The sequence below is a fragment of the Nelusetta ayraudi genome, unplaced genomic scaffold (assembly GCF_046127955.1).
Source record: "Nelusetta ayraudi isolate G7.1 ecotype Tasmania unplaced genomic scaffold, CSIRO-AGI_Nayr_v1 ptg000106l, whole genome shotgun sequence".
NCBI lineage: Eukaryota > Metazoa > Chordata > Actinopteri > Tetraodontiformes > Monacanthidae > Nelusetta > Nelusetta ayraudi.
Window position 1 is genome coordinate 495035 of NW_027466156.1, and position 12016 is coordinate 507050.

General features: G+C 48.9%; 1 long non-coding RNA gene across 1 annotated transcript in view; it reads left to right on the plus strand.

The window, feature by feature from the left end:
- Positions 1-4956: 4956 nt before the first annotated feature.
- The window catches only part of LOC142903175 (uncharacterized), a 52107-nt gene continuing 45047 nt past the window's right edge, over positions 4957-12016 (plus strand). The window contains exon 1 of the long non-coding RNA XR_012929202.1: positions 4957-5259. This is a non-coding gene — a long non-coding RNA (uncharacterized LOC142903175). The remainder of the gene's footprint in view (positions 5260-12016) is intronic.

Consider the following 12016-nt stretch of genomic DNA (forward strand, 5'->3'; position numbering starts at 1 on the left):
GACGCGTTCCAGAGAATCTTGCCTTCCGTCAACGTGGCCACGCGTCCCATCTTGGCCCAGAGCGGGCGTCTCGCCGCGTACCTGCAGCCGTTCCCTCTCCCTTGCACCGTCTCTCACTCTCTGTCTCGCACTCTCACTCTCTCTGTCTCTCACTCTCACTCCCTCTCCCTCCTTGTCCGTTTGTCACATACAGGACAGCAGTAATTGCTTCTTTGTACTTTAATTAGATCTGTGCACAGGGCCCTCATTCACACGCCGCCCGTCCCCTCTCAAACCCTTCAATCAGCGCCATTTTGTCCCGGACACCAACCTCCGCTGTTTGTCAGGAGGAGAGGGGACACGGCCGCATTATTAGCGCCATTGTGCCTGGCGTGCCGCATGGTGGGTCGGTATTGGAATGAGGGCCAGAGGGAGGGAAGGAATCCAGATTAGAGCCCGGGGTTTGAAGGCTGGGTTTTTTTCTGGCCCCTATTGTGCAGCAGCGTTGGGAAAAGGCCGGCTGCGCAGCAGCAGGGCGGCTTCCGTTTGGGCCATTGTGGCCCTGCTGAAGGAGCCTCTACCAAGTGAAAGCCACCACCGGAGTCAGGAGCCCTATATACATGGAGGTTTCTTCAGCAGATAAAGACTTGCTTGCTCTCAAATTGAACGGCGACCCAAAGAGTCACGGTCTCACACTGGGTCCCTGCAAGACGTCCATAAAGGAAGCGTTGATCAGGTGTTGGGTGCAGTTGGGCAGTTGACCCGATCCCAAGGCCAGTCTACCCACTTTAGTATCCAATGGCAACCAATTAAAACCGATGAGGCAAAAATACACAACATTACAGCACACACTTGTAAGAGAATAACTGTTATGGCACCAGTTTGGAATTTAGTTTGATTACTTCTACTTGCTAGAAGTTGGATGAAACTGTTGTTTTCATTGGGCTGTCCATGAAAACAACTCTTTTTTTTTGTACCTGTACTGCCAAGATCAGCAAATCCCGGCATGCTGACGGTTGCAGCGTGCAGGCAAAGCAAAACAGCTCTCAAAGTCGTCTCACCTGCGTAAACCCGCAGTTTCCCAGTGACCTGCGTCTTCTCCAGGTCAGGCGCCTGTTTCGAATGTTCTGCACCCCTGGCAGGCTTTGGCCAGGGGGCCGAGTCCAAGTTGACCCAAGCTTTAGTTACGGTGCGAGACCTGGCCGTGGTAATGCGGCATGAAGGCTACGGCACGGCGGGCAGAAGCAGGAAGCTTATGGCAGGTTGTTTTCCTCGGAGAAGGGGAGTCAGTTGCAATGTAGCGTCAGCTGGATGTTTGGACCCCGACAGGGTTTTGGTTGTCCTGCAGGTTTGGCCACTAGAGGGCAGTAAGCAGCTGTGGCCCTCGAAGCCCCGTGCATCCCTGTTGCTATTGTTTTTGTTTTCATAATTGGGAATTCATTAAGCGATGTGTATCACATCATTATGGACAAATTCTCTACAGGTTAAAATCAGCTAAAATATCAAATACAAGCATTTTAAGCCCACTTCTGTCTCTGATGCTCGACTGCATGTGGCAAAATGTATATGTGTATATATAGATAAATATATTTATATATTTTTTTCTATTTTTTTCCCTTTGAAATACTTACAGAGGACTGATTCTTGGATTGAGTACCCACGTTTTCTGCAGCCACCCCTATCTGACCTCTTGTACTGAACAAGGGACGGGATGTAAATGTAACTGTCGGAGGCGGGACACGCTAGCCTCCGCCCGGTGTTGGGTTCAGGAGAGGAAGGTGGCAGCCGTCACCCCGGGCCACTGTCCCATGTCGGGGGAGTGTATCACATGGCCCGCCGGCCTCATCCATCACTGAGCAGCAGGGCTGCAGTTGTGTGTGTGAGTGTGAGAGAGAGGCCGTCTTTGTGTGAAGGACTCAACACTTTAAAGGGAAAATCTGGCAAATATTATCAACATCTTTTATTCATTCTAACGTCGCAGCCCGATAGAGAGTTCAAAAACGCGTCCCGTTAAGTCCAGAACGGCCGCAATTACAAGCGACTAATGACGGAGAGGTCAGAGGTCAGCAGGTGTAAGGGAATATCCCTGTGACCGCTGAGCAGATGGAGAGGAAAATATGACAGTGATGGGAGGAGGAGGAGGAGGAGGGTGCAGAGACCAGGACAAGGATTACAATTCTCATTCCGCTCATTGATTTCCTGTTAAATCTTCCAGTTGCAGCTCCAACTGTCGGTGGTTTCACGCACAGCGTTTTATTTTGTTTTTTCTTTGCTTCCAGCCGCACCTGTTCAATTTTTCACGAGGCCACGTCAAAGTTTTCATAAGATAAAATATTAATGCGGTGAGGAGTGTTTCCTGCCGGTCACCTGCCAGCCAGTTCACAGCTTGACAGTGAATGGATCATATTTACAAAGTTAAACTCGGGATCCTCGTTCTTCTTTCACCTCAGGTTAAAATTTGGCTTTGCCCCCCAAATCCTCAAAGGTGGCAGGTCCGGCGGCTCCACCACGGCCATGCATCTTCTGGACCAGCCCTGTGGCGTCCTGACTGGCGCCCGTGTCGCTGACGGGGCCCGACCGCGTTTCGGGTTGGGCCCTTTGTTCAGCTGGCAGCTGATTGGCTGCCGCGAGGCCATTGGTATTTCCAGCCTTTGTTGCTCACTGTCACATGACTGGAGGAGAAAGTTGAGAAGGAGAGAAAGGTGCCCGTGTGTATGTGTGTATGTGTGTGTTTGTGCGTGCGTCACAGCCTGTCTCTGTGTGACTGTAATCATATTTAAGTGGTTGTTTTAGAGTGATGGTGTATCAGTTTCAAGGCACATTCAGGATTCGAAGGCTCCGCTGTTAAACGCTCACAGCAGTTTACTGGGGCTTTAGTTCAGCATTACAGAAGTATTCATCTGATTGGACAAAAGTCCTCTTGATGGACAAAAATAGGGCCTTAAAATAACTTAAAATCACACTGAAGAGCCAATTCGTTGTGCGTTTGCTCATTTTTTTCTGCTGCTGGTTTGTTGGGAGCTTCAAAGGGAAATTCTCAATGATCCTCACTCCTCCTTCTGACAGTCTAAACTCATTTTCAGTCCCGTCGCTGTCGGGTTCTGTGCTCCACATTTCGCGACAAGCCGCTCCTCTTAAATCTTTAATGGCGCCGTGTCAAAATTTGGATAAGGTTAAAAATTAATGTGACACAGAACCAACAGTGCGCTGCAGGGGGCAGCCGATAAGCTTCCTGTCGGTTGAATGCTACACAATAAGCATTTTGAGGCTATGAAACTTGAAAACTGAATTTTCTCCATGTTCCAGGAAGTCATTTCACAAAATAAAAAATCTTCTGTGGAATCGTTTTGAGGATCGGACAACTAAGACAGTTAATCGAACCCATTATCTAAATCCTTAAATATCATCTGAAAGCAGCAGTTGATTTCAAGAGACTGCTGCGGCAAGGCATCTGCAGGTCAAAGGTCATGGTGCCCCCACAGCAATCCTCGGGACACCGTGTGATGAGACGTGAAGATTGTGGAGGAGCTTGGACTTGGAGGGTGGCTGGGGAGGCGGTGCTGCCCGGCCCCAGGAGAACTTTGTGATGAGACTCTCCAGATAAAACCTTGAGCAAAGAGATCTGCTTTTCCCCCTTTTAATTTCTGTCCTGTATGTGCGACAGACCGAATGTTCCCTCTTCCGATGGTGTTGGATAAAACAGCCGTGCTATTAAAATGTCACTGGCTTGAGACATTTTTGTGAGTAAACAACTGGCAGCGACGCCCGGGCTGGCGTCACAAGTTCCCATCTCCTTGGCTGCAATCATGTGACGCTCATCTGGGACGCCGGACCCTGCAGCTGTCCGCGGAAAAACCCCGCTGCACGTTGGCTTTGTTCCTCACATTCGGTCCATCGGAGCAGGGAAAAACTGCTTCGACTCAGCCGCCAGATGCGTCCGAGGTCCCGCCACCCGTAATTCAGCGCAGGCCTCGCAGATCAAGGCATTTCCTCTACACCCCCTACGACATCCATCCCCGACTTTCATTAAAGCCTGGACGGACGGACGGCTGGCTGGCCGGCGGAGGTCCGCGACACCCAGTGGCATCGTCTGTGGCGAGACGTGTGGAACGTGGAGGTCGGAATTCCTCGCCATCTGGCCTGGGAGGAAATGAGGCGGCGGGCTGGGCTGACAAAGGGACTGGATGTATGCATTCCTGTCTCAACTCTGGATATCCCGGCTAGCCGGGAGCCATCTCAGACGTAGACGGAGAAAAATTTTAAATACCGCATGAGGCACATCGTGGTGGCATCGGTGCGGTATTTTAGGTTTAATGGCCTAAATACAGGTTGGGTGCTCTGTGAAGTGTGTCCAAGGGGTTTGTTTATTGGGCTTGATGTCCAGGTGTCTCCAGCAAAACAGGCCCGAGGTTCCAGTACAGTGGGAAACAGCGTCAGGCTTTGGAACTTTTATCCAACTTGTGAAAGTCTTTTTTCTTCTGGCCCAATTTGTTGTAAATGACAAGTGCTCAGTGAGGCAGTCTAGAGGAACTGGGAGCTGCCCTCTCCAAGCATAGGGAGCACATGGAAGTGGCAGGCGTCCAAAAAAACCTCCAGATTGCTAAGATCTTGGGTCTGAATCATCTCAAATCCACCTTGAAAACCCATAATCATATCATAATCATAATTGTGGAATATCTAGGCCAGCGGGTGATCCTCTGAGGAGAAGGAGGTGAACGAGCTGGTAGAAGAAGACCAAGGAAAGCTGCTGTGTTAGCGCTGCCACTACCCAGAGGGACGAACCTCGGATATGTATTTGTCCCACGATATACGTATGGCTGTCGTTTCCTTGCGCTACTTCTCTGTTAAGAGGCATAATAACACACTGGAACCTCTAGGGGTCAGTGCCGAGGCTTCGCTGCACTCTCAATGGGCAGAGGTGTTTATGAATGGGCGCGAGGTGGAGGAGTGTGTGTGTGTGTGTGTGTGTGTGTGCGCGTGTCGGAAAAGGTCAGCGGGTCTCCTTTGTTTCTCCTCTCCCCCTCGTCTTTCTTCCTCTCTTCCCACGCCGCGGCGGAGGGCGATGAATCACAATCGCGCCGGGGCTCGCTTTGAACTTGAGCGGCCGGGGCAGCCGCCGGCTCGGGCAGACGCATTTGATGACAGGCGGCGCTCCGGTGCATCTGCGACACGCCGCTCCGACGTGTCATCGACGTCTGGCCGGCGGCCCGTTCACTGGCGTCAGCGGAGCCAGAGAGTTAGGAGTGGAGCTCTGATTGGTGGCCTGGCGTAAAGGTCAAAGTAAGGTATTTATATATATATTTTTTTTTTTTCATTTTTTGAGAGTACGATAAGCTGCCGTTTGACCTTATCACCGCAGCGGCTTAGCCGGAGCTCTGTGACATATGATATGAAAGCTGCGGGGATGAAAGAATCAGCACCTCAAACACTGTGTGTACACCACAACAAGCTACACCAGCAGTGACCCGGAGCAGCTCCGGGGAAATATGGCTTCACCTCTGACACTGTGCAAATCTCCAAGAGGCTCAAATATACCCGGAATATGTTTGTTTTTTTCATCACAAAACAGGAAGTGAATCCAGCCATCAAATGAGGAAGAACATCGAAGAGTCTTCACAACCAAAGATTTTTTTTATAATAATAATCTCCAATCTAAGTCGTTTCTCCTGGTTCTTCAGAGCAGGACTAGACCAATCATGTCCTTTGAGGTTGAAGAGGCGGGGCTAAATACACTCTGACCATGTTCAACAAAATGATCTTGCAAAGTCGAAGGAGATCTGTTGCATCACAAAACAGGAAGTGAATCCAGTCATAAATTGAGGAAGAACCCTGAAGATTTTTTACAATAATAATTTCCAACTAAGTTGTTTCTCCTGGTCTGAGTATGACAAGACCAATCAGTGTCCTTTGAGGTGAAAGAGGCGGGGCTTTTGCTACTAGCTTGTTAAGGACTGGAGTTCTGGATTTTCTTTTACCAGAGCTGGGCATGATTTCTTTCTTTTTGTGTTTAGTAAGATGAAACAAGGCGCTGTTTTGTTGGTCGAGGATGAGAAGCAAGGCCTCCGCGTTGCGCAACTTTAACTACCACAACTACTCTTTGATTAAAAAAAACTGATACCGCATCTGAAACATACAAACACTTTGAGGCTATTGGCAGGAGGAAAAGGATTTGCTTTGTTGCCGTGTTTACAGTTGTTAGCAACAGGATGGACCCCCGGAAGGAACGGTGTGATTGCCCGTGTGCACCCGTGCATTGTGTTTTTTTGGGGGGGTAGAGAGGGGGGGCTGGCGGGGGAAAAAAAAAAACACGACGGGTGGCGCTATTTAGGGAGGTCTGGTTTGTCTCCGCCCAATTAGCCAAACGGTTGAGCACAATTGTAACGTTTCAAATCCCCCTACTGCTCATGCAAGAGAAAAATCGGGAAGTGCGAGGAGGTCAGCGGGGTCGGGGGTGGAGGGTGGTGGTGTACTCAAACTTCAGCCCGGACCACCTGCTGCGCTGCTCAAACACTGTGGGCTTCGTGTTCCAGTAGGACGTTTGGATTTGTTGGTGGTCGTTTTTTCAACTGGTTTTCCCAAAAGGGTTGAAGAGTGCAAAAGGTCGGCGGCGGGGTCAGCTGCGCATGGCATGTTTTCCCCCTCTGAGGACGAGAACAGACACCAAGGGGCTTCCACCTCCTCCATCCTGCTGCTGCATCCCTCACGCCGTCTGGGTGACACTCAAGTCCACGTCCAAGGCTGCCTGTGTGTGTGTGTGTGTGTGTGTGTGTTGGGGGTGTCCAAACAAACTAGCGCAGGTAACCTGAGAGTGCTGACCCGAGCGATGAAGGTGGCGGCTCATATCGAGGGTCCAGATCAGCCTTGGATCCTAAGGGGCATGGTGGGGTGGGGTGGGGGGTTATCGTCCCTGATCTCTGGGCTTCATCCAGCCTGCTCCGCTTCGGCCTGAACCCTGCCCCCGCCCCCCACCCTGACCTCACTGCCGCGACTCATATCTGTCTGGAGAAGCCCTCGGCCAGGTGTGGGGACTTCCATCTTCCTGTTCCATGTTCTCTTCCTGTTCCCCCGCACACCCGGGCTCGCTCGACTGCCGGTTGCACCCTTGGCTGGTAAAATACTGCGTGCGCGCGCGCACACACTGGGCAAGATTTCTTTTTTTTTTAACAGTGTTCCTTTTAGTGGGAGGAATAAATTTGCAGATCAAAAGGTGCACATCCTGTCCCTCTGCTTCCTGGTTGGATCTATGACTCTTCCTGGAAGAAAATCTCCTCCAACAGGCTTTTAGAGAATGAAGGAAAGCAGTCGCCGTCATTATTTCTGGAACTTTATCCCCCTTCCTCCTTCCACCCCCGACCCCCCCCCACTAGGCTGTGTTTACACGTCAGACCGGGACTTTTATGTGTCCAGATTCGTTCTTTACGGTCAGTTTTTACAGAGACAGGAACGTCTCCCTCTGCCTCCCTCTTACCCACGATCCTCCCTGACCTCTCCCCGGGGCAGACGCAAGACTCTCCTCCGGGCCCCCGCCGAGTGGCGGGGGGATTCGGGGTGGGGGGACTCATGACTTGGGACCGCGCGCCTCCCAGAAGGAGCTGGCAGGGATTCACAGAGCGAGCCTGTCAAAATGTTGACGCTAAGAAACGTACAAATGTTGGTCGGCGAGTGACTTTAAAAGGGAAACATGTGTTTGGGCCCCGTGCAGAAGTGATGAGGTGGCGCCGACACGCAGATGCACTCAGCTTCCCCTTTCGGATCGCGGGAGGGGGATACAAATGGTTGCAGATAAGAATGTCAAGTGTTTTGTGGGCCCGGGTGGTGTAAACACAGCGGCTGGATGCCCGGGAGCTCCACTTTATGAGGGTCGACATTTAGCATTTTTAAGCATCTCTCGCTCTTTTGAAGGTCCCATTTGGATGGCGGCCACTGAGGCAGGGATTAGGAAACTACGGGGAATGATTGAATGTTAAAGGAGTTTTTTTGTGCGTGTGTATGTATGTGTCTCCTCGGGAGGAAAAAGACGGCAGCAGGTCTTGAAAGTCGTCTGCGGAAACGATATCTCAGCCGAGAGTCGCTTCTTTAATTGGACGTGGGGCAGCTGGGCCGGATCGTAGCCCAGGAATCTCCTTATCAGCTCCTGCTCTGTAATTTTGTCCCTTAAAGTCTGTGCTGTGTGTGAAACCATATCCACAGCACAGCTGTAAGTCTGGTTGGTAAAAATGAGGAGAAAGACGAGAGAAAGATGCATTTTGACGGGCAACAGATGTTATTTGACGAGTTGTGTGCGTGGCTTTTTTTTTTTTTTTTTTTTTTAAATATCTCAATAATGTAATATCTGTCTTCTTAAAATACATTGACTTGAATCCAATGCATCTTTGTGTATACTGTACATACAGTACAATTGTACCCTATGCAAACATCCAACAAACCAGGGAGCAGATAAAAGAACAAAAATTCAGGATTAAAAAGTGTGTCATCTTTACAAAAAAGTGACAAGTACATAAATTGTTAAAAGATCCTGTGGAGGTAGTAGTTGAATAAATACATACACAATTATCAAATTTTTTGAGTTAGCCTGGTCACTGAGTCAGTTTTTTGCAAACAGTTCAAAATCACCTCACAAGTGGAGACCTTTTGTCTCTCATTGTGACTAAAATAAATCACTCCAAACATGTCGTGGTGAGACTCGAGTTTGCAACAAGCTGATCCCCGGACATGTTTGGAATAATTTTGCTCTCCTCCGTCGGGGGTCAAAGGTCACACTCGAGGCTGCTTGACTTCCACTCTGTCACAGCGGCGCAGGCGGGCGAGGAGTCGAGCGGTCAAGAGCGAGCAAGCGCGCTGGGTTGAAGTGTGTGTGTGTGTGTGTGTGTGTGTGTGTGTGTGTGTGTGGGTGGGTGGGTGGGTTAACACAAAGGCTGGAGAGGGGGTGGGGGGTGGGGGGGTCATCAGGGCCTGACAGAGGGGATTAGATGAAGGGCCCAGGGAACCCGCTAGGCCGGCCGAAGGTGGGCAGCTGGCGGAGGGAATTCCCCCCTGTTGCAGCTCCGTCACCTGGCACCTCTTAAAACCCAGGTCGGGGACGACTGCGAGCGGTGCGTCCCTGACCTTTGACCTCCGTCCTGGCCCTCGGCTTCAGCAACCGGCTTCTACCAGCGCTCACCCCATGGATCACTTTTAACAGCATTTTTCTGCGGGGCTTCTTCTTCTTCCTCCTCCCACTCAGCGATGCGGTCGCTTTCACTGTAATGACATTGAGTTCCTTCTTTTCCTGGAAGTTTTTGGTGACGGGTTACCTTTACTGGCATTAAGGAGGAATTGCCACCCTTCCCTTTTCTTTTTTTTTGGTCGGTGGGACGATTGACGAACGTCACAGCGACCGCTGTGTGAAACGACTGTTTCAACTTCCTGACGACGTCACAAAGGCATCTTTTAGGGAAGTAACTGCTGCTGCTGCGGTGGTGTTCAGTCTCTTTCGTAAGTCTTTGAAATACGAACAAGTGTCATCAATGAGGTGTTGCCGTGCTTACAAGACGTTTGTAATCCTGCTTTTAAAACCCCTCGTGCTGGACTGACGTTGGCGCTGTGAGTTTCCATAAACTCGTGACTGACTAATCGATAATTGGGTGGGAAGGAAAAAAAATTCACAGAATTTGAAATAAGATTTGTCATATTTTAGTTTGCACAGCTAAGGCCTATTAAAATTAGATTTCCCTTTAGGGCCCGTTGGAGTGACCTCACAAATTATTATTATTTATTGGAAATGCTAAATTTTGGGAGAGCACATTGCTATTTGCTCTTTCACATTCCTGGTTAAATAGGCTTGAACAGCAGGTGTTATTTCCTACTGTTACTGTACTCCAGGTATGTGAAAATGCACAAAACGTGTGTAATGTTGAACAGCAATCTGACAGAATGCGTTATAAGAAAAGAATGGCAATAGATAAAGTGGTAAAATAAATGGAAGCAGCATAGAAAGAAAAATAAATATAGCCACAGCTGTGTACGCAGCGCCCCAAAAAATTTGTAAAAAAAAAAAAAGTACAATAATAATTAAATAAAAGTAATGCAGAATGAATGTGAGAGTGAGCGTCCTTCCCTGAGTATAAATACTCTAATGGCCTGATGGCATGTCTCTGGCATAGACACACCATCCTTGTTGATGTTCTGCTGCGTTTTCTGCGTCCTCATCACTCATCCTGAACAGCTTCTGCTCTGAGGTATCTGGAAATTATTATTATTGTGTTGTTGTTGTTGTTGTTGTTGTTGTTGTTGTTGTTTTTCTTTTTTTTCTGGGAACCAATTGGGATTTTTCTGAAAGTGTTTCCAGCCACCGTTGAGCAGTCAGCAGGTTTTTCCCACAGCCGTCCACGCTGGAGCTGGATCACGCTGGCTCAGCGCCGGCTGGGATTTGCGGCACAAACTGCGACTTTTCTTTTTTTTTTTTCCCATGCGGGCGGGGATTTAGCGGCGGCTAATCAGCGTTTACGCCACGGAGAAACAAAGAGTGTGGGATCCTGGTGGGGCGAGAGACAGTCGGAGGTCCGAGTTGGGACTTTCTCGAGGCCTTAATGGGATTCCTTTAGATTTGCGCCGGCTAAGCCTGGGGGAGTGGAGGGGGCGGAGCTCCGGAGCTCGGCGGCCCGCAGTGAAATCTCGGGGCGAAAAAAAGAGAGAAAACCACTCCACTAAAACAAGCAATCCTGATTGGTCCATCCAGTCAAGTTGTCCTCCTCATCCCTCTTCTTCCCATCTCTCACCCCCCATCTCCTGACCTTCTGCTGTTGTAGTACTCGAGATTGGTCTCGGTCTCCAGACCAATTTTTTGGGGGTTTCTTGGGCAGATTCGGAATTTTTAATCAAGACCAGTTGAGACTCGGCCAACATTGCAGTGGCAGATAATAAAAGAAAATAAAGCTTTTGTTTCACCACCATTTCCCTCCATCCACGCAGAACTCTGAGGTCTCACAACCACCGAGAATAAGATGAGTGTAGTTTTAGTGTTGAGCTCAGACATTAAAGATTATTTTTACGCATTCTATTTCAGTGAAATTATTCATCGTGGATTTATTTTTTAATTCTGGATCAAAGTTGTTTTCTATTAAATGGTTCAAAACAGCTGGCAAAGCAGCAAAACGTCAAATAAAGTTGTCAAAAGATCTCTTGCTGGAAAGAAACGTTGCTGCTCCATTTATGTAGAAGCAAACAAATTTAAAAAATGTACTTTTTCATTCAATTTGTTTAGATTTTTCTTTGAAATATACAGTCTTGGTCTTGTCTCGATCTAGATACTCTCTAGTCTTGATAATGTCTTGGTCTTGGTCTGTGCAGTCTAGACTACACCACTACCTTCTTCTTTCTCCTCCTCCGGTCTCCACCTTTCCTACGCTCTCTCTGTCACACTTCCCGACTTCGCCCATGTTTCTCTGTCTTATCATCCTGTAATTTCCCCTGATTCACCCCTTTATCTCCCTGTCCTCGCCCACCGTATCTGCACCCTCTAACTCATACTTCCTCCCCTCCTCTTCCTCCTCGTCTTCCTCCTCCTTTCCCTCTTCCTCCTGACAGGGAGCAGATGGTGTTTGTTGGCCCGAACACATTGACGCGCACAAGAATCATGCCGTCTGCGCGTTAATAGTGTTGACGGGACACATATGATAGATAGAGCACAATTACGGCACAGCTTAATGACATAATGATGTCTTTTTGGCGGCTGCGTTCTCGTGTGCTCGCATCAACTCTTGCTTGTGTTTGCAATTTTCTGTCAATTTTATCAACACTCTCGCACTTTGTTGGCGAGCCAAATGCGTCTATCTGAAGCCATTTTTGAGGTGATTTACGAGCAAATTAAAGCTGCTGCGTAATTAGCGGGCCATCAATTTGTGGGGCCGGTAAATTAATTAGTGAGACGGACTCTTGAAGGGTGAAACGTTTTGCACTCCAGATTTTTCAAACAAGGCAATAAAATCAAATACACTGCACTTAGGCACATGTTACTGTGTCTACAAGTTGATAATAAGTGATAATAGATTTTATATAT